This window comes from Lissotriton vulgaris, chromosome 3_1 (assembly GCF_964263255.1).
Source record: "Lissotriton vulgaris chromosome 3_1, aLisVul1.2, whole genome shotgun sequence".
Lineage (NCBI taxonomy): Eukaryota > Metazoa > Chordata > Amphibia > Caudata > Salamandridae > Lissotriton > Lissotriton vulgaris.
Genome location: NC_141689.1, coordinates 290,467,258 through 290,493,011, shown reverse-complemented (window position 1 = coordinate 290,493,011; position 25,754 = coordinate 290,467,258).

Genomic DNA, 25,754 nt, shown 5'->3' with positions numbered 1-25,754 from the left:
TGTGACACATACAAAACATTCACACCGCCAGCCGCGGACCCATCACATTTCAACACTCACACCAGCAGTCAGCGCCATTCAAGGGCCCATCACTTTCACACGCCCACATTTCTGACATTGCAACAACACAAAATTATGGACTGCGTGGAGTGTCACTCACCTAGCAGTGTGTGTAGTGACCAACAGAAAGTAACTACTCACACACCGCCAGCCGAGCGCCAGTCCACCGACACCACCATCCAAGCACCAGACCATGCACACCACTAGCCAAACACCACTCAGCGCACACCGACAGCCAAGTACCACTCCACACACGCCACCAGCCAAGCAACACTCCACGCACACTGCAAGCCAAGCGGCACTCCACACACAATGCCAGCCAAGCACCACTCCACGCACACCGCAAGCCAAGTGCCACTCCACAAACACCGCCAGGCAAGCACCACTTCGTGCACAGACAGCCAAGTAGCACTCCACGCACACCACCAGCCAAGCGCCACTCCACACACACCTCCAGCCAAGCGCCACTCCACACACACCACCAGCCAAGCGCAACTCCACACACACCCCAGCCAAGCACCACTTCGTGCACAGACAGCCAAGTATCACTCCACGCACACCACCAGCCAAGCGCCACTCCACACACACCACCAGCCAAGCGCCACTCCGCGCACACCACCAGCGAAGGACAAATCCAAACACAACATCAGGCAAGCGCAAGAGCACGCACACGGCCAACAAAACACCAGACAACGCACACCGCCAGCCAAGCACCAGTCCACAGACACCGCCAGACAAGCACCAGTCCACAGACACCGGCAGCCAAGCGCCAAACCATGCACACCGTCAGACAATGGACGCTACACGCAAACCAACATCATACTTTAGTTTTTTTTTTAAATAAAACAAAAACAAAAACAAATTGCAAATTGATACAAATCTACTAACTCAACAACTAAACTAAAAAGACTACACAAATGCAAACTTTGAAACTGAACAATAAGACCAACCAGTTCACTTTACCACTCATTGATACTCCCAAAAATTATTTTGCGTGTGGTACAATTTAAAACAAGCAGGTACACAGAGCCAGGGGTTTGAAGGGCAGTCAGGGCAGTACATACGAACCTCCTTCCGCAAACCTCTTCGCCAACAGACTCTACATCTCCGACTGGGAAAGTCTTTTGAGGTTGTAGGAGGAATTGTATCAGGAAAGTGGCGATCTTTCAATCTGGCAATATCCTCCACCACTCCAACTCTAGGAACACTTGCCTGTTCCACTAAAACAAGGCTGCCTATTACAGATTCCTGAAACTTTTCAAAAGACAACTTTGACTGGGGACAAGATTTCTGGAACACAACAAAAGCATTAAAGGTTGCCAAGTGGAAAAGATTGATAGCCAACTTCTTGTACCAAATGTAAGCCTTACGAAGAGCAGCATACGGTTCCAACCTCTGATCTACTCTGTCAACACCACCCATGTACTTATTGTAGTGCATTATGCACACAGGTTTGCGCACTTCTGCAACCTGACCCTAAACAGTCACCGGTTCAGTGCTTTCATCATGTATTGTAGTCAACATGTAGACATCTCTCCTGTCTGAAAACTTCACAGCTAGAAGCTCCTCACAACGCAATGCACTACACTGTCCCCGAGCAAGCTTCTGACAAACAAGTTCTTTTGGGAAACCTTTACGGTTTGAGCGGATTGTGCCACAAGCAACAGTGTCCACTTTGCCCAATTCCCTGAACAACCGCACACCAGTGTAGAAGTTATCGACATACAAATGATGGCCTTTGTTAAAAAATCCACGACCAAGTTCCCACACAATTTTCTCAGTCACTCCAAAAGTCGACGGACAACCAGGGGGGTTAATCCTAGATTCCTTACCAGTGTACACCCTGAAATTAGAGACATATCCAGTCTCACTGTCACACAGCATATACAGTTTGATTCCATAGCGTGCCCTCTTACTAGGAATGTATTGCCGAAATACCAAGCGGCCTTTGAACAACAGCAAAGACTCGTCCACTGCAATTTCTTTCCCAGGATAAAAGATCTCAGAAAATCGATCAACGAAATGATCAATGACAGGCCGAATCTTGAAAAGATGGTCACAATCAGGGTGATCTCGTGGCAAAGCAAGACTATTGTCAACAAAATGCATCATCCGAAGCAGAAGCAAATACCTATCACGACTCATGACTGCCGGAAATATAGCTGTTGCCATCAAGGGACTAGTAGACCAATATGAAGCCATTGATGGTTTCCTAAGCAAGCCCATCAAAAAAGTTAAACCCAAAAACTTTTTCATCTCCTCCAAATTTGTGGGAGTCCACCGGGTAGCTCTAGCGTGGGGCTTAAGGCTGGCACTGTTCACCCTCAAAAAAATTTCAGCATACAAATTAGTCTGCTCTACAATCTCTGCCAAAAACACATCATCCATAAAAAACTTGAAAAAATCAATAGGCAAAAAGTTTTCAGTGTTCACCCTACACCCTGGAACACCAGTAAATTCAGGCAATGCCGGCTGCACCATGCCTGGTGCAACCCAGAGGTCAGAACTTTCAACGTCAAGTCTTGCAGCCGCAGGCTGCCGCCCAGCTGCCTCTCGTCTCACTGCACCAACTGGAAGTCTAGCAGCCCCAGGCTGCAGCCCAGATGTCTCTTGCTGCACTATTGGCACAGGAATGTCCTCCGCAACCACAGGCACATCATCCACACCAAAAGTAGTTTCATCAGCACTCAGAGTGTCTTCATCATCAGATGAAGCCATGTGTAGAGAAAACTCACTACCTGAATCTTCACCTCCCACCTCTGGATCAGAATCAGAGTCAGACTCTGGACCATGGTCAGAGGAAGAATCAAAAAGCAATCCAACAACTTGCTGAGCAGTAATCCGGCGGCTAGCCATTATCCTTACAAATAAAGGAGTCTGCACAAACAACTCAACAACCCCAACACTGCGCAAAGTAAGATAAAAAATGTAAGCCTTTTTAAAAAAAAACTAATTTAGAAAATATATACAATTCACTTACAAGACACAACTACACTCACCAGCACCTACTCTGCAAAGACACAGCAAAGAGGCAACGATATCCCACTAGAAAGAAGAAGAAAAAAAACTTACATCTACAGAAGGACACATCAAAAACAAATGCAAAACATGTTTTACAATCACAACAACCAGAAACCAAACATACTCGTATTTTACTACACACTTTGCAAAAAAATACAATTACAGTACAATTGAACAAAAAAGAGGTCTCTTACCAAACACATACAACTACAGAAACAGCAGAACAACAGAACCACCAGTAACGGAACCGCACACTGCAACACTCTAAAGAGAAAAAAAACCAATACACATTAGAAGAAACAAAAACAACACACATTACAACAGGCTATGTTACAAATGGGGGGTCTGTCCCCAAGGGGGGAAGATTATAAATCATTATAAACGTGGGCGCCCTGGAAGCAACCCTACGGAGGGCAGAGAGCCCAAATAAAGACACGGCAGAACATACTTTTGAAATGGGCACAAGGAAGCAACCCTTGGCCAAGGGGTCGCTCCCTATAAAAAAAAAAACCCTGAAGTCTAGTGGGCTTTTCTATCCCACCCTGGGTCCAGAAACGGTAAAAAAAAAACAGTCGAGGGGGGGGCAGAACAGTCTACAATATTTATAATGCCCCCTGGAAGCGACCCTTCCCCAAGGGGTCGCTTCCTTTTCAAATGCAAACAAATCCCTGGTGACTAGTGGGCTTTTCTGCCCCCCCCCCTGGGTGCAGATCGGCCAAAAAACGGCCAATCTGCCCCAGGGGGGGCAGAAAAGTCTGAAAAAATATGTTATCCCCCTAAGGAAGCGACCCTTGCCCAAGGGGTCGCTTCCTTTATAAATATAACCCAATCCCTGGTGTCTAGTGGGCTTTTCTGCCCCCCCCTGGGTCCAGATGCCACCCAAAAAACGGCCAATCTGCCCCCAGGGGGGGCAGAAAAGTCTAAAAAAATATTAGGGCCACTAGGAAGCGACCCTTCCCCAAGTGGTCCCTTTCTTTTTCAAATAAAAACAAATCCCTGGTGACTAGTGGGCTTTTCTGCTCCCCCTGGGTGCAGATCGGCCAAAAAAACGGCAGATCTGCCCCAGGGGGGGCAGAAAAGTCTGAAAAATATTGTATGCCCCTAAGGAAGCGACCCTTGCCCAAGGGGTCGCTTCCTTTATAAATAAAAATCAATCCCTGGTGTCTAGTGGGCTTTTCTGCCCCCCCTGGGTCCAGATGCGGCCCAAAAAACGGCCGATCTGCCCCAGGGGGGGCAGAAAAGTCTGAAAAATTATTTGCCCCCAAAAGGAAGCGACCCTTGCCCAAGGGGTCGCTTCCGATTTCAAAAAACAAAGTAATCCCTGGCTCTAGTGGGCTTTTCTGCCCCCCCTGGGTGTAGATCGGCCAAAGAAACGGCCGATCTGCCCCAGGGGGGGCAGAAAAGTCTGTAAATTATTTGGCCCCCAAAAGGAAGCGACCCTTGCCCAAGGGGTCGCTTCCTGCACACAAAACTTGCCCAAATGTACAATCCCTGGTGTCTAGTGGGGCATTCCTGGTGCACGATCGCGACGCTGTGCGCGATCGTGCACCAGGAATGCCCTGCATTGGGACATCAGAGGAGAGGAAACACAGTTTCCTCCCCCCCGATGCCTCAAGGCACCGAAAACCGGCCCCCCCGCCCCACCGGAGCACCAAACACGCACCTGTATCCTGGACGCGCTGGAAACAAATGGCTTCCAGCGCGTCCAGCGCTTCCTGATGACGTCGGCGCGCGCTGTGCGTGCTTACGTCACCAGGAAGCGTGGGGGGGCCAGGGGGTGGCAGCGGAAAGTCTTCCGCTGCCACCCCTGCAAAAAAAAGAAAGATCACTGCACAGGGGGGGAGCGCCAGCGCTCCCCCCCAGGGCTGTACTGATGACGGAGCGGTTCCGTCATCAGCACAGCCCAACCGATGCTGATGACGGAACCGCTCCGTCATCAGCATCGAAGGGGTTAAGAACGCCCCTAACGCCTGTATATCTAGATATTAATATAAAACGTACAGATCTATTATGTTGTTTAAGGCCATTGCTTTATTGGGTAAGATTATGGTCTACCCCGGAACTCGTTGACTATAGACTTGGATTACTGGAAATCATGGAACTGGATACATTTAATTCAATCAAATGGCTGAGACACATATCAACTTGGTTCACCAAAATAGGACTATCACATTTTTGGAATAACCCACTGGCACTGACAATTAATTGTAAAGAACATGCAAAAGCTGCTTTTTGGTCTTATGTTAATAATGAATATCTACATGATTGTGGTATCGGTTCCTTAACTTTGAAGTTTTTGCAATTTAAGGATATACCCATGTTCGAGCAGTTTATGGATGAAATTGAGCCACCATTGGCTAAAACTGTATATTTACAATATAGATATGGTGTCTTACAAATAAATGCAAACACCTGTAGATGGGGACAAAGTACAGGAAACGAGTTGTATATTTGTAAACTGTGTGATCTTAAACATAAAGAAGATGAGGCCCATATTCTCTTCTTTTGTCCGGTGTACAAATTCCCACGTATGAAATGGATTAAACCACTTTGTAAAAATTTGGGAATAAGATCTTACAAAGAGGCAGAGAGGATACTTAAATCTACAACCTCTCAGCTGGTAGCTTTTGGAGTCAGTAGGTACCTCCTTAGTGTCTGCTTGATTAGGAAGAAACTTGGGGTTAAAATATAGGGGTTGATACCCCGCAGTCCTGATTTCTATAGGGAACCTTCTAAACTTATAAAATTTACAAAAAAGTAAAAATATGTTTTTAATTTACTGGCTTTTTAAATTATTTATATAATGTAGATATGTTTTTAAATCTGGGTCTGTAACTGACTACTAATTGTATTTTGTATGTAAATAATTACAGTGAATTAGTAATGTATTTCCACTTTCAATGTATATATCCCTTGACGATACTGCCTTCGGTGTACTATAGATGTAGTTATTGTACTTTTAGTGATCATGATTTCTCTTTTTCTGTAAGCGAATGTATTTTTAAAATGTTTTATGGCTTCAAGACAAAAATGTCGAAATAAAGCTTTACAACAACAACAAATAACAATGGCTTTTATTTTTTTTAAATAATTAATACTTAAATAAAAGTTATTGTAATTTATAATGGCAATAGCTTAAACTTTTGTAAATAACTTTTGTGAAGATTATGTTCAGTGTATTTTATTATGACGAAAATCCAAGAACAGAAGCGAAATATTAACATCTTTTTGTTACATTTGGAATAAAGCTTGAAACATTGAGAGAACATAGTTGAACCAATTGTTGTTGAATGGTTGCACAGATTGATGCTGTGGTGGCGCTGAGTGATGTTGTGGTGGCGAACAAATGATGCTGTGGCGTACAGTGATGCTGTGGTAGCGCATAAGGATGTTGTGGTGCCCCTGAGTGATGTTGTGGTGGTGATGAGTGATGCTGTATGCTATGCTAGGTTTTGTTTTGCTATCCTATGTTTTGTTTTGCTATGCTATGTTTTGCTATCCTATGCTTTGATTTGTTATGCTCTACTATACTGTGTTTTGTTATGCTATGCTATGTTTTGTTATGCTATGTTTTGCTATGCTATGATTTGTTATACTATGCTATGTTTTGTTATGCTATGCTATGTTTTGTTATGCTATGCTATGTTTTGTTGTGTTTTGCTATGCTATGCTTTGTTATGTTATGCTATGCTATGTTTTGTTATGCTATGCTATGTTTTGTTGTGTTTTATTATGCTATGCTTTGTTTTCCTATGCTATGTTTTGTTATGCTATGTTTTGTTATGCTATGCTTTGTCATGAGGGGGTGTGAGGAGGTGTGAGGTTGTGAGGGTGTGTGAGGGTGAGTGAGGGTGTGTGAGGGTGTGTGAGGGTGTGAGGGTGAGGGTGTGAGAGGGGGTGTGAGGGTGTGTGAGGGTGAGGGGCTGAGGGGGTGTGTGAGGGTGAGGGTGTGTGTGGGGGTGAGGGGGTGTGAGGGTGATGGGTGTGAGGGGGTGAGGGTGAGGGGGTGTGAGGGTGAGGGAGTGTGAGGGGGTGTATGAGGGTGAGGGTGTGTGAAGGTTTGAGGGTGTGTGAGGACGAGGGTGTGTGAGGGTGAGGGGGTGTGAGGGTGGGGGTGAGAGGGTGTGTGAGGGTGAGAGGGTGTGGGAGGGTGAGAGGGTGTGTGAGGGTGGGTGAGGGTGAGAGGGTGGGTGAGGGTGAGTGAGGGGGTGTGTGAGGGTGTGTGAGGGTGAGGGGGTGTGAGGGTGAAGGGGTGTGAGGGAGAGGGTGTGTGGGTGAGTGAGGGGTGTGAGGGTGAGGGGGTGTGTGAGGGTGAGGAGGTGTGGGGGTGAGGGTGAGGGGGAGTGGGGGTGAGGGGGCGTGGGGGTGTGAGAGGGTGAGGGTGAGTGGGTGTGAGGGTGAGGGGGTGAGGGTGAGGTGCGTGCTTGTGCTGGTTTTCTTCTGGGATTAAGCCTCTCTGCATTCAGATGCTGCCTGTGAGCCTGCTTTCAGGCTTGCATAACCGGAGGGGCCTTGCCGTGTCTGAAGGTGACAATGGTCATTCTTGAACCCTCAAGAACCCTCTGGGTTCCGACGTCAACATAATTTTAGCACTCGGACCTTTCACCTCACAGACCCCACGTCAGAACTGCGGTAAATCTACAGCTAAAACTCCACCGCCCAGACAGCGGTTGTAGAGAGCATGCTAGTTCCTTCACTGTTCACGGCACTGAACGCTCTTTCCTACTAGTCCTCTTCCCAAGCCCTTCTTTTAGTCCCCTCCGTACTATACATCATACCCCCACCCCCTGCCCCATTGCCTGGTGTGACTAAAACCCCGAAAATGTCAGGTTAATCCTGCCTCGGGCAGTAACTCAACGATGAACTATTACGGTAGGTCACCGCACAAACATTAATGAGGCGCAGCACTAAGCTGACCGCCCATTTGTTCTTTTTGTTGATTTTCGGAGGCAGCCAACCCGGTAATGGCGCTATTGTTCTTTTCAGCCCCCCGTGAGTTCTCGGCCACAAGATATAAACCATCGCCCACTAAGCAATAAGCGCCCTGTCAGCGCTAGCATGAAAATAAAATATGTTCCCCTTCTTAGACAATGTTTGTGGCCATTTTGAGTAAATGGTTTGTCTGTCTGTTGCGCGACTATGTTTTTTGATGTGAGAAAATCCTGAAAACTCAGGCCAGCTTGGCACGTTAAAATACATCCATGGAGATAGCAAGGTTGCTTGAAGGCTGGCTTGGTTCGAAGCACTGCACAGGTCGAGACATCATTTAAATATCAGTAAGAAGGCGTGCGTATGTTACGAGCGAGGCCTGGAATGCAGGCGAGAGAGGCGGGCTCTGCTTTGATAGGCAGGAAAGTTCCTTGGAGCATGCGAGGGCCTGGGAGATGCCCTGCCCTTGTGCAGGCTCGCAGTGACGTAGCTTGTCCGGAGCGCAGCACCTTGGAGACAGGGGGGTGTGGGTAGTGGAGAGCCCAGAAGAAAGCAGGGATTCCGGGAGTGCTGGGGTTCCCAGGAGAGAGCAGGCAAGGCATAACAGTGCAAGCGAGGAAGGTCCTCCAACTCCCAGAACATCCCGTGGACAGGGTTGCGACGTTCCAGGAAAAGGGACGGAGAATTCCAAATAAGGAGGAGAGGAGAGAAATCCGGTGATGTGACGGAGTGATGGAGCCTGTAGCAGCGCCGCGAGAAAAGTGCCCGGTGAGTGGGGAGTAGTGGGGGGTGTGTGTGCGCGTGTGTGGGTGTGGCTGTGTGTGTGTGTGGCTGTGTGTGTGCGTGTGTGTAGCTGTGCGTGTGTATGTGTGTGGCTGTGTGTCTGTGTGTGTGGCTGTGTGTCTGTGTGCATGCGCACGCGATTTCGAGAGGCTGACTTGCTGTGGAACTGGGACAGGAGATGAGCACGGCGCGTGGCTGTACGTACGCGTACACGCGATGATATCGCCGACTGCCCTGTGCGTGCCTATCCCCTGTGCCACATTCCCAGCAAGTGGATAACAATAGGTCTTTTCGCTGGACTGCAGCGCTTCGCGCTGCTTACACCAGCTCGACCTAAAAAGTGGCATTATTTCAGGCTCCCCTATACATTCTTTAAAAGCTGGTACCACCCTTCTTCAGAAATATATTGGTTCTGCAGTGTTACAGGGTTATTGTATTGGGAATATATCACAGCCCAAAAAGACCTAGAGTTGGTTGTATAGCTTGCAGAAACTAATTTGTTCCAAAGATCTGGCCCTATCTTTTTCTTCACCGCCCATACAGCTTTGTTATTCTGAGCCTGCTACTTTTGTAATCATAGATAGTAGTTCCCGGTGTGTTGTGTGTCTTTTTTTGCTGTTTTCTTAACAATGAGGAGACTAGATTTTTCTACTCTTTTAGGTTCTTGTTAAACCAAGAGGGTCTATTAGATAAGCCTTCTGTTGGGAGAAGTTTGTGTATGCAGAGGAGCCACCATAAGTAGACAAGAGCACTTCTTGCTTGTTCATTATGTGGGCATTATGATGTTAGATTTGATCTGTTCTTATTTTTCTCCAGACAAACTGCTTTAGCATGTCTTCACATTTATCTTATAGAGCAGGGTTCTCCAAAGTCAGTACTGGAGGGCCGGGTCCATGCCAGATTTTAAAGATAACTACATTTATCTTAATGGGTATATGCTAAAAATCTGGCATGGATCCAGCCCTCCAGAACCGACTTTGTAGAACCATGTTATAAAGTATCTATGTTTCCCTTCCACCTCAGCCTTTTAAGATTGTCTGAGCTGATAGTTCCCAAAGTTATGGGGGGAGGTTCTGTAGTGTAACTGTGCCCAGAGATGACAGTGATTTGGGACATGTGGCGCCATCCTGTTTGGAAGCTTCTTACAGAGGAGAAAAATTGGATCTTTACCAATCCATGATAGAAGCTCTTTTTGATGACTAGTGAGATGGAGTGGCCTGCTGGTTTTGTGGCAATTTTCCATTTAGAGTTTTGAGATCCAATGTTTAAAGGGTTTCTATAAAGCTTTCCACCGTTTATTAATTATTAATGGTGAGAAGATTGATCCAGGTTTTTCCCATAGCTTGCCCTTCATGGTGAAATCGTCCTCATGTTGATGACTGGCCATTATTTTTGCATTAGAGTCTCCAGTAACTTTGCAAAAGTATACAATATAATTGATTTGTGGTGTAGTAATTATAATTTTAATTTTGTGAAGTTTTCTTTCTTCATTGTTTTAATATCTGTATCGATTATTAGTGGTGGTATGTGTTTGCCGTACAATATCCAGTTTTCTCTGCATATGGCCTGAATCGAGTTACTGTTGGCAGCCAGGTCAGTGATGTGTACGACGTTCAGGAAAATGGTTAGGCCGCCCTTAGCTTGAACTTGTTACTTTTCTCTTCTTGTCTGATTGTGGATAGCGTGAAAACCTGGGAGGTTTATTACAAAGGTAAACTATCAAGCTCCACAATGATGTTGAACCCTTCCATATATTGACCTTGATCTGTTGTCCTGCTTGGACTCTTGCCTGATAAATAAGATTGTGGTGGCCTCGGGACGACTCTTGTGTCCACATTGCTACATTATTTCACATAGGGCCTGATCCTAATTTGAGCAAAATCTGGGTGTGTGTTTATCATACCCGATAAATAACATTATTGTTTGTGAAGTATTGCAGAGTGCAATAAATTCCTCCTATCGTACGTTTGTGCTCTGAGAATGAGGCCTGATATGCAATTTTTATCACCCTAAATTTCACGCTTTGTCCCATTTTCTAGGTATTTTCATTCACAAAATATTTTTCCAGTTTTCTCAAGGTGGAATGTCTCAGGATAAAACTGTGAAGGTGTGTTAATTATCTCACAGCTCATCGGTTTTGCACAGGGATTCAAATGTATAACCTGCATTGTAATCAGGTTCACAACGTATTTCTAACCTGTTGAATCCAGCTTACATTTTTGTAAGAAGCTGTAATTGAACTTCTGTAATCATTTATTGATGTTAATGCCATATCAGATCTGTTCAGGGAGATATCAAGTCTTATTGAGCTACAGAGTCAGTGACAGTTTCCATCCTCATTAACATCACATGGAGGTGATAGAAATGGTGTGAAAGCCCTTATTTTATTAGAACAGTTGCTGGATTTTGAATGCTATTTTTATAACCTTGTACCTGGTGTGATTCATGATTCAGAGTCAACATGTTAGCCTAGATTATTTACATAAGCACGTATCTCATAACGTTACCATTCCACTGTTACAAACTTCTCTTTCGACCAGCTCATGTAGTTCACCATGTAGTACATCGTCACCCTAGGGCACTATTCATGATGTGAGTAAATCTGCAAAAGCAAATTTACTCTTAGACCTTTGTGTAACTTAACTATTTGTGCCATTCACCAGTCATGAGTGCAATTCAAAAGTATTTACTTGCATGTCCCTACCACCTAAAACAGTGGGTGGAGTCAGCAAAAATATTATATATGACGGTAAAGTTACTACTAGTTGTGACTTTATGACAGTGTTTTACATTTTGAACACTTGGCGGCGAACCCCGCGTTTGACATCTCCCAATGATCTCCCTGTGATAAAGTATAGAAAAAAGTTTTAAGTTTATTAACGTTTTGAAAAAACTATTGGAATATGTTTATGTTAAATGTTAATATTAATTAATTATACATATATGCATAGATATATATATATGTGTGTGTGTGTGTGTGTATATATATGTGTATGAATATATATATATATATATATATATATATATATATATATATATATATATATATATATATATATATATATATATATATATATATATATATATATATATATATATATATATATATATATATATATATATATATTCATTGAAAAAACCATAGGTTTCACACCAGTTATAGTTAGGAATTAGCATTTAAAAAACCTATTAAATTCACTGAAAAAACCATAGGTTTCACACCAGTTATAGTTAGCTGGAAATTTTACTGACATAAAACCATTGAAATTCCCACGTTATAGTTAGTTGGACTCACTATAACTTGCGCGCCTGCAATGCACTGCTAATGACATCACATATTACATCACTCATGACATGGTCAGTGACATCACTCATGACATCACTGATGACACCATCCAGTGAATGTGTGTCTTTCTGAAAAACATATATGTTTTATTTATGTATTTGTAAAGGACGATGGAAGAATAAATGGTTAAATAAGTGTGTAAATGGATGTTTGTTTTTATAAGAATTGATTGGTTAACTGCCTTATTAAGTGTATCTTAGTGAATACATATATTCGTAAGTAAATTTTAAATATTGAAATGTATGTATCAGTGTTTCACTTTGTGTATAAGTGGCTGTATGGGTTGGTGACTGACTCACTGTTTGTATGTGTTTTGAAGACAGCATATGTACAAAACTGTATGGATGGATGAGTGTGTATATGTGTATGTTAGTGAGTAAACGACTGTCTCACTATTGTCTTTTTCAGTAACGACATATGTTTTAATCTAGTATATGTGAGTATTGATTTATATAAGTGAGTATATGTGAGAGTGAGAGATTGTAAGAGTTCCTGTTTAAATAAGTATGTGTTTCTATAAGTGATTGTTTAGGAGAGTAAGTATGTGTAAGTTTCCTTAGAAGTAAAGTGGTAGTGTGTGTATTGCTGTATATGTAAATAAATGGATGTTCAATAGTTTTTTTGCATGTGTGAATATGTGTGTGAGTAACTTTTGGATGACTGTCGGTGTGTAACAGGATGTATAGGTGTATCACTACATATAATGAGTGAGGATTTGTATGAGTGACTATATAGAACTGTTGGTGAATGAGTGGATGTGTATATAGATGGTGGAATTACTGAATTGTTTGTTGTAACTGGTATGGGTATCTCCATTTTTTTGAAAATGTTAAATACTATTTTTGAATATGTGTTTCAAGGCTTGCATTACACTGAAAGGAGGTGTGTCACTCTGTCACAAGGATGGTGTCATCAGTGATGTCATGAGTGATGTCACTGACCATGTCATGAGTGATGTGATATGTGACGTCATCAGCAGTGCATTGCAGGCACGCAAGTTATAGTGATTCCAACTAACTATAACATGGGAATTTCAATGGTTTTATGTCAGTAAAATTTCCAGCTAACTATAACTGGTGTGAAACCTATGGTTTTTTCAGTGAATTTAATAGGTTTTTTAAATGCTAATTCCTAACTATAACTGGTGTATAGGTTTTTTAAATGCTAATTCCTTTCTATATCGAGTTTCTAACCTATGTTTTTTTTTTTAAATTTGCTGTTTTGTTTAAGTATTAATTTTTAAGTTTTTTTTTTTAATCATTTTTTCCTGGGGCGCTCTGGGTGCGCGCTCCGGTAAGCTCTCCGGAAAGCGCACCCAGAGCGCTACTTTCGTTCGTGAAAAAAATATGAATGAAAAGTTAATAATAACGCAAAACATTTCGTACCATACAAATAAAAGCAGTTTTTTTTATAAGGAAATGAAAATGATTTTGCATTTCCGTGAAACTATCAAGACGTCACTTCGGCGCGCCGCGTAAGCGCCCCCGGAAGCGCCTATGTTCGCGCCGCGTATGCGCCCCGGAAGTGCCTACATTCGCGCCGCGTATGCGCCCCGGAAGCGCCTACTTTCGCGCCGCGAATGCGCCCCGGAAGCGCCTACGTTCACGCCGCGTGTGCGCACCCAGAAGCGCTCCGGTGCGCGTCAAGTCATGTGACCTTAAAATAACACTTTTCATTGGTTGCTAACAGTTTTTTTTACAAAGAATGAAATCCCCACCCATTTCCTTCACTTCTTCTTTCACTTTTGTGACTGAAAGACCTGTTTTTTGCTCCTGGATTTTTCTTGGTTTACCATGGCTGCCAGAGAATCCAGCAGTGATGAAGAACCTGAATTCATCAATGAAGAGCCTCCTCAACCAAAGGTGAAGGAGCATTTTATTTGGAAATTTTTTAAAATACCACCTAACCAAAAAAAGGTGAATGCTCCAAAAGTGGAGTGCAGGATGTGCAAACAAGTCCTGTCACGGGGTGACCCCAACAAAAAATACTCTTTTGGGAACTTTACAATGATCCGGCATGTGGAGAGGAGGCACCCCCAGAATTTTGCCCGGGAAAGTGTCAGGGCTCTGGCACAAGAGGTTCCCAGTGATGTGGCCTCTCCATCGACCGGAGGAGCAGCTACTTCTGGGAGGGGGCAATCGCAGGAGCTCGTGCCAAATATTCAACCTGCTTTTAACAATGCTGTCCTGAAATGCAGATACTGCAATCAACTCCTTACCTATGGGGAGCAAAGTGTACTGCTCATGGTTCGAGCATTGGAGAACCATCACTGCCGTTCCCAGCCCTAATTTTTTTTGTTTTTTTTGCTCCTGTTGAGCAGTTTCCATTCCCTGTTTTTGTTTCTGTTCTTAAAAAAAAGAAGAAAAAAAAAAGTTCTTTTCAGAACTACCTCCAATTCTCATCAAAGAGCTATATTCTTAAAAAAATGAAAAAGAGTAAGTGAAATGGAGTGCATTGATAATGGAAAGGTAAATGAGTAAGAAAGAACAGAAAGGTATGAGAGGAGAAAGGAAGTGAAGTAGGGGGACTAAAAGAAGGTGAGTGTTGGGAAAGAAAGTAAGGAGAAGAAGAGTGAATATGGGCAATGTGGGTATTCAAAGGAAATGTTGAAAAGGAACGGGGTGGTGGAAGGGTAAGAAAAGATGCATTGCTGGAGTTGAAGACTGAAGGCTTCATTTATGAAGCCATGCGTCACTTTAACGCCACCAGAGCGTCACTTTTTGTGACGCATCAGTCCAGTAAAAAATGCACCTTATTCAGTCATATTTACAAAGTGGCGCATCTAGGTAGATGCGTCACTTTGTAAGCCCCTGCGCCAAATTATTCCTACGTCAGGTGTAATGTATGCAAAAGGGACGTATTGACGCAAGAAAGGGTCGTAGAGGTGACGCAGTGAAATCTATGAAATATCACTGCGTCACTTTCATGACGCTGTTGCGTCCAAATCTTACGCCTGTTTCACAGCAGGCGTGCAGGCCCTTTCACATGGGGCTTGGCCCCATGTGAAAGGATACATTGCTGTAGTTGCTTCATTTCTGAGACACACTCCAGCAATGCATCACTTTTGCGCTTACAGATACGTCTAAAATACTGACGTATCTATAAGAACTTCCAACATAATACGTCATAAATTTAATATGACGCATGAGTAGAAGACTGAAGGACTCATTTATGAGGCCATGCGTCACTTTAACGCCACCAGAGCGTCACTTTTTGTGACGCACCAGTGCTGTAAAAAATGCACCTTATTCAGTCATATTTACAAAGTGACGCATCTAGGTAGTTGCGTCACTTTGTAAGCCCCTGCGCCACATTATTCCTACGTCAGGTGTAATGTATGCAAAAGGGACGTATTGACGCAAGAAAGGGTCGTAGAGGTGACACAGTGAATAAACTGGGGGCCTCATTTATGAAAAGTGACGCATCGCTGCGTGAAAACAGCGATGCGTCACTTTTAAGTGCGCACTCCTTACGACATTCCTGATGCGTCATATTTAATGTATGACGAATCATGTCGCAAGGAGTTACAGATACGTCAGTATTTCTGACGTATCTGTAAGCGCAAATGTGACGCATTGCTGGAGTGTGTCACAAAAGTGACGCAACTCCAGTAATGCGTCCTTTCACATGGGGAAAGTCCCATGTGAAAGGGCTTGCGTCAGTCTTACGCCTGCTGTGAGGCAGGCGCAAGATTTTGACGCAACAGCGTCCTAAAAGTGACGCAGTTAAATCTCATAGATTTCACTGCGTCACTATTACGAGGCTTTTTGCGGGGGAACGCCCCCTCTGCACACATTATACCTGACGCAGGTATAATTATTATTATTATTAATTTTTTTTAATCCCACTCGGGTAAAGATCCCCATTAGGGCTCTAGCCACCACAGGTGCAGTGACTGTCCTCAAAGGGGACTGGAGGGGATTCCCAAAAGGCCGGACAGGGCGCCCCCCAGAAGAAGGAGGGGGGAGAGAAAAAGAGGGAGTTCTCTAAAAGTCCCCAAAACAATTTCCAAGGAAAGGGAACAGGTTTCACCCCTAAGGCAAACCCGCCCAGAAACCCTAATCCGGGCCAAAGCCAGCAGCCAAGGGTTCTCCACTGTTTTGAGTGTGGTGGTGTTGGACATTATAAGGGAGATGTCAGATGCCCAAAGAGACCACCCCCTCCCACCGGAGGAAAACCACCGGGAGTAGCTAGTGTAGCGCTCGGGGAGGAGTTGCCCTTAGATAAGGGGGGTGAGTGGGCGGGTGTCACCTTAGTGTCCCTGGGAGAACGGGAGATGGTTCCTAAGATCCAGGTGCCCCCAAATACTGCAAAGTATGGGCAATGGGTCACCATCAATGGCCAGAGAGGGGAGGCTCTGAGAGATACAGGAGCCAGTATGACTATGGTGAGAAGTCAACTGGTGTCTCCAGAGCAGGTGGTTCCCCATGTACTCCACCCCGCCGCGATGGCTGACAGCAGAATGGGCCACTATCCAGTGGCTGAGGTTCCCTTTGAGTTGGGAGGGGTTGCAGGTTCACTTCGAGTTGCCGTAAGCCCTGCCGTGCCAGTTGATTGTCTGCTGGGGAATGACATGGAGCACAACACTTGGAGAGAGGTGGAATACCAGACGCACTCTGCGATGCTGGGTACACCTGACTGGGCCTGTGTGAGCACATGGTCTGCGACTGCCCGGAGAGGGAGTTCCCCTGGGTTGGAGCCTGGAACAATGGCCCAACCCGCTGCCAAAAAGGGACAGACCCGGAGACAGGAAGAGCCTGCTTCGGCTTCCACACCCCATGTGACAGATCGGCCACCTGCGGTGGTGGACCAGGAGTCCGTGGAGGGGGAAGTAGACTCTCTGGAGGATTTACCCATCCCTGCTGAGTGGCATGTGGAGGGAGGTCCTACCAGAGAGGAATTCTGTAAGGGGCAGAGGGAGTGCCCTACCCTTGAGGGACTGAGGCGACAGGCTGAAGCCCAGGCAGCAGGTGATGATACGGGACACTACCATATTTACTGGGAGGATGGACTCCTCTACAGTGAACCCAAGGTACCCTTACCTGGTTCATCAAGGGCCTTGGTAGTCCCGCAACAATACCGAGCCTTTCTGCTGGAATTGGCTCATGCTATACCCTTGGCAGGACACTTAGGCCAGGACAAGACCTTTGCTCGGCTTGTCCTCCACTTTTACTGGCCTCAGATGAAAGTGGCGTCCAACACTTACTGTCGTACATGTGTATCCTGCCAGGCCAGTGGGAAACAGGGGTGAAGCTGAAGGCTCCCCTGGAACCACTTCCAGTCGTTAGCACCCCCTTTGAAAGGGTGGGCATCGACATTGTAGGGCCTTTAGATCCACCAACAACAGCTGGTCACAGGTTCATCCTGGTTCTGGTGGATCATGCCACACGGTACCCAGAGGCAATTCCTCTGAGGACAGTCACTGCACCTGTGGTGGCTAGAGCCCTAATGGGGATCTTTACCCGAGTGGGATTCCCCAAGGAAGTTGTGTCTGACAGGGGGACCAACTTCATGTCAGCTTACATGCGGGCGATGTGGAAGGAGTGTGGAGTGACCTACCGGTTCACCACTCCTTATCACCCCCAGTCGAATGGACTGGTTGAGAGGTTCAACAAGACCTTGAAGGGCATGATCAGAAGTCTGCCCAAAAGCCTGCGGAGGAAATGGGACGTCCTCCTACCCTGTTTGCTATTCTCTTACAGGGAAGTGCCACAGAAGGGAGTGGGCTTCAGCCCCTTTGAACTTCTGTATGGGCACCCTGTACGCGGTCCTCTCAGCCTGGTGAAGGATGGTTGGGAGAAGTCTCCCAGGAAACCCCCCCAAGATGTGGTGAGCTACATGCTGGCCTTCAGGAGCCAAATGGCGAAGTTGTGGAAGCAAGCTTCTGACAACTTGGAGGCCAGCCAGGCAGTCATGAAAGAGTGGTATGACCACAATGCTCACCAGGTGGAATTGGAGCCTGGCCAGAAAGTGTGGGTGATGGAACCTGGAGAGCTTAGTGCCCTCCAGGATCGCTGGACAGGCCCATTTGAGGTGTTGGAAAAGAAGGGTAAGGCCACATACCTGGTGGACCTTAAGACCCCACGACAGCCCCTACGAGTGCTGCATGCCAACCGACTCAAACCCCACCATGAGAGGCCCGAGGTCATTTTGATGATGGTGACTGATGGGGGAGAGGGAGCGGAAAGCGAACCTCTCCCGGACTTGTTCTCGTCTCAAGAGAAGGATGGGTCAGTGGAGGGAGTGATTCTCTCTCCCACTCTAACTCCTGAGCAGCGGGAGGACTGCCGCCAGATACTGGAGCAGTACTCTACGTTGTTCTCCCTTGTCCCGGGAAGGACTCACCTGTGTACCCATGATGTGGACACCGGGGACAGCCCACCAGTGAAGTCGAAGACCTACCGGCTGTCCGACAAGGTGAAGGCTAGCATCCATGGAGAGGTTGCCAAGATGCTAGAGCTGGGAGTTATAGAACCTTCCAACAGTCCTTGGTCCAGTCCGGTGGTGCTAGTGCCAAAAGCCGCTCCACCAGGCACCACACCAGAACTGAGGTTCTGTGTGGATTACCGGGGACTGAACTCAGTTACAAAGACTGATGCTCATCCGATCCCTAGGGCGGATGAATTAATTGACCAGCTAGGAGCTGCCCAATATCTAAGTACCTTTGACCTCACTTCAGGGTACTGGCAGATCTCCTTGACAGATGGAGCAAAGGAAAGGTCAGCCTTCTCCACGCCTGAGGGACACTTCCAATTTTGTGTAATGCCCTTTGGGCTCAAAAATGCCCCTGCCACATTTCAGCGGCTGGTGAACCAGGTCCTCTCTGGAATGGAGAGTTTCTCTGCTGCTTACCTGGATGACATTGCTGTCTTCAGTAGCAGTTGGGAGGACCATTTGCAACACTTGCAAGCAGTTCTCCAGGCCCTGAAACAAGCTGGATTGACCATCAAGGCCAGCAAATGCCAGATTGGGCAGGGGTCGGTTGTGTACCTTGGACACTTGGTGGGTAGGGGGACAGTGCAGCCCCTGCAGGCAAAGATTGAGGCAATCATGGCCTGGGAACCCCCCAAGACACAGACTGAGGTCCGAGCTTTCCTGGGCCTTACAGGCTACTACCGTCGCTTTGTGAAGGGGTATGGCACTATTGTAGCGCCTCTCACAGAGCTCACCTCTAAGAAACAACCTCGACGGGTAGTTTGGACGAACGCTTGTCAGCAAGCTTTTGAGAAACTGAAGCAGGCAATGTGTGCGGCACCGGTCCTGAGGGCCCCAGACTTCTCCAAGGAGTTCATTGTCCAGACAGATGCATCAGAACATGGCATTGGGGCAGTGTTATCGCAACTAAATGAAGAGGGCCTGGATCAGCCTGTGGTCTTCTTATCCAGGAGACTGCTTCCCCGGGAACAGAAGTGGAGTGCAATTGAGAGGGAAGCTTTTGCGGTGGTGTGGGCTCTGAAGAAGCTGCGGCCATACCTCTTTGGCTCGCACTTCCTGGTTCAGACTGACCACCGACCCCTTCGTTGGCTGATGCAAATGAAGGGGGAGAATCCCAAGCTGTTGAGGTGGTCCATCTCCCTACAGGGAATGGACTTCCGGGTGGAACATCGGCCTGGAGTGGACCACGCCAATGCAGACGGTCTCTCCAGGTATTTCCGCCTTAGTGATGAGGACTCTCAACGGGTTGGGTAGTTCTCCCCACTTTCAGCTGGGGGGGACGCGTGTTAGACCTGTCTGGCTTTTTGCGTAGTCCCACAATTTATTATTTATTTTGTCCCCTTTTTGCCCCTCATACCTTTATTAATTTTTGTGTCCACTAGCTTTTTCAAGGTGTTGGTCTAGGGGATAGGTGCTTTTTCACCCTCATAGTCTTTCACCCCAGGCCTAGAGGCCTTTCCTGACAGGAATATAGTTGGAGTCACAAAATGGTGGCTACCAACTGTCCTAACTGACAAACCTAGAACCTACCCCATAGAGTAGAATAGGGCATTCCAGAACCTTCTGGACCTTTGAGGGTCAGCCTATAAAAGGCGGAATGCTGGTCAGCCATTTTGTCTTACCAGAGTGAGTCAGCTGGAGGACAGGCTGTAGCTGAAGGTGGGGGTAGGATAGTCAAAGGGTTGACCTATTGATTCACCACCCTTCCTCCCTTGGGTTACTTGACTTGTCCCTGCTGTTTAGGTTTGCGGGAGACCCTGGGTGCCTGACCAACCCTTAGTTTGGAAGCAAGGGGTGTAAGGAGGAGAAGGAGACTGCAGCGCTGTGGAGCACAGTCCTCTGCCCAGTTGAGAAAGACTCTGTAAAGACTCTGCTGTGGGTTGCTAAGAGGGAGGGAAGTACCCACCAGCCCTTCCAAACGAACCCCCTCCCTCCTCTGGTATATCACCACCAGTAGGTTCAAACTGCTTGGGGACCCTTGAGGAAGAGAATCCTGCTTCAGGTCGCCTTCAGGGATAGCGCCACCACACAGCCCGATTCCCTACTCTCTCTCCTTATCCTCGACTAAGTAGGAAGTCAGTGCCAGTTGTGAGAGACTTTCGCGCCCCTGCCGGGTGCCCCCTCTGCCTTCATCTCAGCTGATCTTGGCTGGGCAGCGGAGACGCTCAGGGAAGCCGCCGAGAGTAGCGAGTCAGCTCCGCTTTTGCGCGGAGGTGCGGGGGAGTAGCGTCTCTCCCTGGCGCCCGCGCTGTGAAAGCGGGCCCGAGGGAAGTGTCCGGAGCGCTGAGAAGAGGCGGCGTCTGCGGGGGGAACTCCGCGCAGGACAGGAAGAGAAGTGCTTCCCTTCCAACCGACGCTGTGGAGAAGTGAGGAGAAGCGCCGGGAGCCCAACAGCGGCTTGTAAGCTTTGTTCTATCTTCTCTCCCCTGCTCGAGCGCCACACGGAGGAGCTGGCGCGAGCGGGAGGGGAGAGCTGAGGAGCCCGGTAGCGGCTTGGGGGTATTGCGGAATCTACCTTTTTCCGCTCGAGCACCACACGGAGGAGCTGGCTCGAGCGGGAAGGGGGAGCTGAGGAGCCTCAGAGGCTGGAGAGCCTTATCAGCAGTCGGCTCCTCGGCCTTGCCCGTTATTTCCCCACCTTCCTCTGGCATTAAGACTCCAGTCATCAACTTCACCACAAGTAAGGAGGCGATCAAAAGGGGGAAGTGACTTCCATAAAGAGATTAAAACAAGGGCAGGGGAGCGGGACATAGCAAGTAGATAAACCGAGAATCTGTCCCAAAGTGTGCAGCGCCCTTGAGGAATCCCTGAAGGTACTACATTGAATGTTTGCTTAATTTGGAATAGCCAGTCCTTCTGTTGTCAGTGGTGGAAAGGAAGGAAATGTGTAACCTTTTCTAGAGGAGTACAGGCTCTTCTACATGGGAACTGTTGTTCTATGATGCAAAGGTGATAAGCCCAGTAAAGGGGGAATTGTACTAATATCTTTGAGTAGGTTAATAAATGCCTGGCTAAATGTAATGAACTGTTAAGTTAAGAGAACTGTTATATGACATGATTTGGCAACTTTAAGAGCAATATTATTTCTCCTGACAGACTGTATCATACTAAGCTGTGAAAACTAAAAACAACAGAACAGAGATTATTTTTATAAACCAGCTCATATTTTTCCATACATGGTGTAGTGTCGTTTTTGGGTGTCATTGCGTTGATTTACTGCTGGGTGGTTTGCAACCTTCACACATGTGCCTCTAGCGATTGTGTCTTACCCTAGGCCTGGCTACCCTAGGTGACCTGACATCCCAGGTTCCAACAGTGGCCCTTACTCATTGGCACTCAGTATTTTAATTCATCGATTTGCATTTAGTCAGAAATCTGTCTGTTTTTTCATCGCATACCCCTCCAATCTTTCCTCTGGTTTCTTTGATTTTGGTGGCAGAGACACTGAATGTTTTCCTTCCTCACAACACTCGCAGAACATCTTGTTATATTAAGGAAGCATTTTACAGCAGTCTGAAGGCCACCGAAGGAAGTCCCTGCTGCCTCCAGCAACAGTTGAGCAATCTCTGGTTCTCCTCACCTATATGCACCAGCATCTAAAATAGTGCTGTTTGGCTAACAGTTTCATTCCAGTTTTTCACTTAATATGTTTTAATACTCCAATCAATATCTCCCTTGAGGGTTGAGTGCATTTAATACTTCGCCGAAAGCATCCTCCATTATCACAAAGTAAAACAGCAAATAAAGGCAATCAATACCTGTTCCAAGCAGAGCTACCTAAGCTTATCCTGTACAGTGGTTTCTATTTTATATTCATTACTAATTCATGTCTACCAATGGCCTGTCACCCTAATCTTGATGATGGCTGTTCTTGAGGCTTTTAAAACCTTTGGCAGGCCCATGCCAACACACTCATTGGTGGGGTGGTGTTAATACATGCAATAACACTTCAGCAGTAAATAACTAACCTCCCATCACATAAATAGGACAAATATTCATTAATTGTGTTTATTATTCTGATCACCGCTTATATCACCAGCATGTTTTTTGTAAGAGAATTTAATCTATGGTTTTGGCCTTCTCATTTAATCGTATGAGATTTCTTAACTGATTATGGAAACTTAACTTTTAACTGCTTGTACCATCTAGTACCAGTGGGATGGGTCATGTGTCATCTCATATCTTGATATATCCCCAGTGTCATAGCTAAAATACTTATTCCAGTTTTGTGAACAGACCATTTTGCTATAACTCTTTCACACTACCACACCTCGGCCACAGGTCTGCCACTTCCACTCCAGGATTCTCCAGCCTTGGTTGTTCCTCAAGAAAGTCAACAGTTCTTGGCAATTTGCTCAGAGAGACATAGAAGCTGTTTTCACCAAATTTAACTCAGACTTGGAGAAAGTTAAAGATGCCATGGTCTCACTTAAGCAAGTGTCCTCCCAACACCAAAAACATAAGTATTTCACCCACAACAGTGTTAGAAAACTTCAATATTTGGACAATTAATTTTGACATTGACACCAGAGAAGGCTATTTATATGATTGTTGGGCTGATCACAAAGAATATGATTAAATAGTGCAAGAATATATTTAATGGAGTGAATTTTTTTGTGCACCCGGTGCGAAGACATGACCAATGTTTTTACACAGAAAGCTCCCAAAATCCATGCAGTTATTGACAAAGAGAGCTTAGCTACATGCTAAGACCAATATACCAATATACCAGTTGATCTTTGCCATACCTGTTCTTAAAGAATTTACCTTTCTCATGGAGACAGAATTTTGGAATTTTCTCTTGGATCTTTTATGATTTGGCGAAGTTATGTTCCTTCTGAAATTCATACATTCATAAACTGTTCACTATCTACATACTTGATATGGAGATGGTGCAAGAGCTGAAGATGCAGTGGTCACGTCTCTACCTCAAAGCAAACCTCTATATCAAATGTATTAGTACAAAATATCCCAGCTAAGGTCTTTTGTATATTTCATATTCTAGATTCCTTTCAGACACAGTTTTATTTTGGGTTACGTCTAGAAAGTGTGGTGTTCTTGGCTCCTGATGATCTGAAAATGAAAAAGGAAGACAGTGCACTGATTTGATCAGCTCTCTCTGCTGCCCAAACATCCACTTTTGTAGCAATGTCCCTCAATTCCTGAGTTCAGTTGACTGCCCTTACATTAACAATATAATTTCAGGTATGTCAGAGTTAGTGTCTCTTCCTTCTATCCAATCCTCATTAAAAGTGATCCAATGAGGTCGGCATCACGGCTTGGCTGCTCCTCCTCCTGTTTAATTATTTTCAGCAACTTCTTACTAAACGTATATGTGCATATTATGCAAAGTTTGTATGTAGGTCACCAGCACCCAGAAAGTCGTAAGCCAAAACTACCACGGATTACTCCATAGCTTCTATCAATTACAGTCTATCAGTCTTGTCAAGTGGCAGATGTCTGAAACTTTCCTCCTTCAGAATCCCAGCACGTCCAATAGTCTGGTTCCTGGGGTCCTGCTTCAAGGGATCGTACTCTAAGCCTGACCCTGTGATCAGGAATTTTAGGATACTTACTGACACTGACCTATTACTTGATGCCCATAATAAATCAGTCACAAACAGATGTGTTACCATTGGAAACTGCTAAACACACCTGCTTTAGCTATCTCTCTCCCCACCATGGGTAAGAAAAAATATTTTTTGCTTCTTGTCTGGACTATGAAAACACTGTATATGATATGTAATGTTATGTAGATTTGTATGGCGCAACTAATCACCTGTAAAGGTAAGCAGGTGCTGGAGCAGGCATGTAGTCATAAGACGAAGTGTGTGGGATGTCAGACTCCACATTATTATACAAAGAGCCAGCTTTTCAGCTTATTGCTAAGTTTAAGAAGTGAGGAGGAGGCCTGATGTATTGACAAAGGTTGTTCTAGATCTAGGGTGTTATGTGTGATGTCATAGAAGGCTTGGCCTCCCCGTTGTACTTTTGTCAATGTTGGATGTGTGTGTGAGTGAGTGTGTGGCTGAGCATAGGTGTCTGGAGGGTTGGTGAAAGTGTAGGGGGTTCAGAAAAGTTGGTCTGATTTTTGTTCCCTGAATGGGGTATTAATGAGGAGCATTTGATGCTGTCTTGTGGATGATTGCCATTCCTCCTCCTGGCTTGTGAATGCGGTCCATCCTGCGCCCTTGTAGCCTATTCGGATAAGCACGTCTATGTTAAGTTATGCCGAGGTGTTGAGCCAGGTTTCTGTAAGGAAGAGGAGGTCTGGTTGTTGCTGAGGAGATCTCAGAACTTGTGGACGATTTGCTGAGAGAGTGAGTGTTGAGAAGCATGAATGCGAGTGATTGTGGTGCTGGTTTGGTGTGTTGTTTGATGCTAGCCTCACTTGGAGGTGAAGTTGTTAGAGCGTGGGGAACATGTGTGGGTGTGTTGCTGCAGGTGAAGCAGTAGGTGAAGTGTCCTACCATGGTGTGTGGTGCAATATGGCAGCAGAAGGTGGAGCAGTGGCCTGGGTCGAGTGAGCAGAGTAGTATTGCTGCAGTGTGGCAGTGGGGGCTGATCGGACCAGAGTTTGGGGCACTGGGTGTGGTCCATGCATGAACGGGCACAGACGGGATTGCTTTTGGAACACCTGCTGCACAATCGTACCATACCTGCCATTAAGTAGGTCCAGGGAAGGGGAAGGGAAGCGAATGGGAGCAGTGGGTGGGTCTAGCTGGTGCAGGAAGGAGTGGCCAGAAGTAGACGCATCTGGACAGCAGGTAAGGAGCGTGGGAAGAGGCGGGAAGGTGGTGCAAAGAGCATGAGGCAATCACAAGGGAAGAAAGAGGATGAAAGTAAAAGACGGGCATGGCAGTGCAAGCAGCAAAAAAGGTTGAAAAGTGCAGGTGAGGATGAGAAAGCAAAGAGGCATAAAGAATCTAAGAAAGTAAGAAAGAAAAGTATGAAAGTGGCACAAAGAGGCTAGAAACGGGGTAGATAAGGCACAGCATGGGTAAATGAGAGATTAAGAAGAGGGCCGAGACACAGGAAAGAAAGAAGACAGAGGAGAGAGAGCAGCAGCCGAGAGGGAGGGAGCCTCAGGCGAAGAGCCAGGTCGGAAAGGGCCTTCAATGTTCAGAGGATTGATCCAGGTACGTATAAGGCTGAGCCTAAGTATCTGCTCATTAGAGTC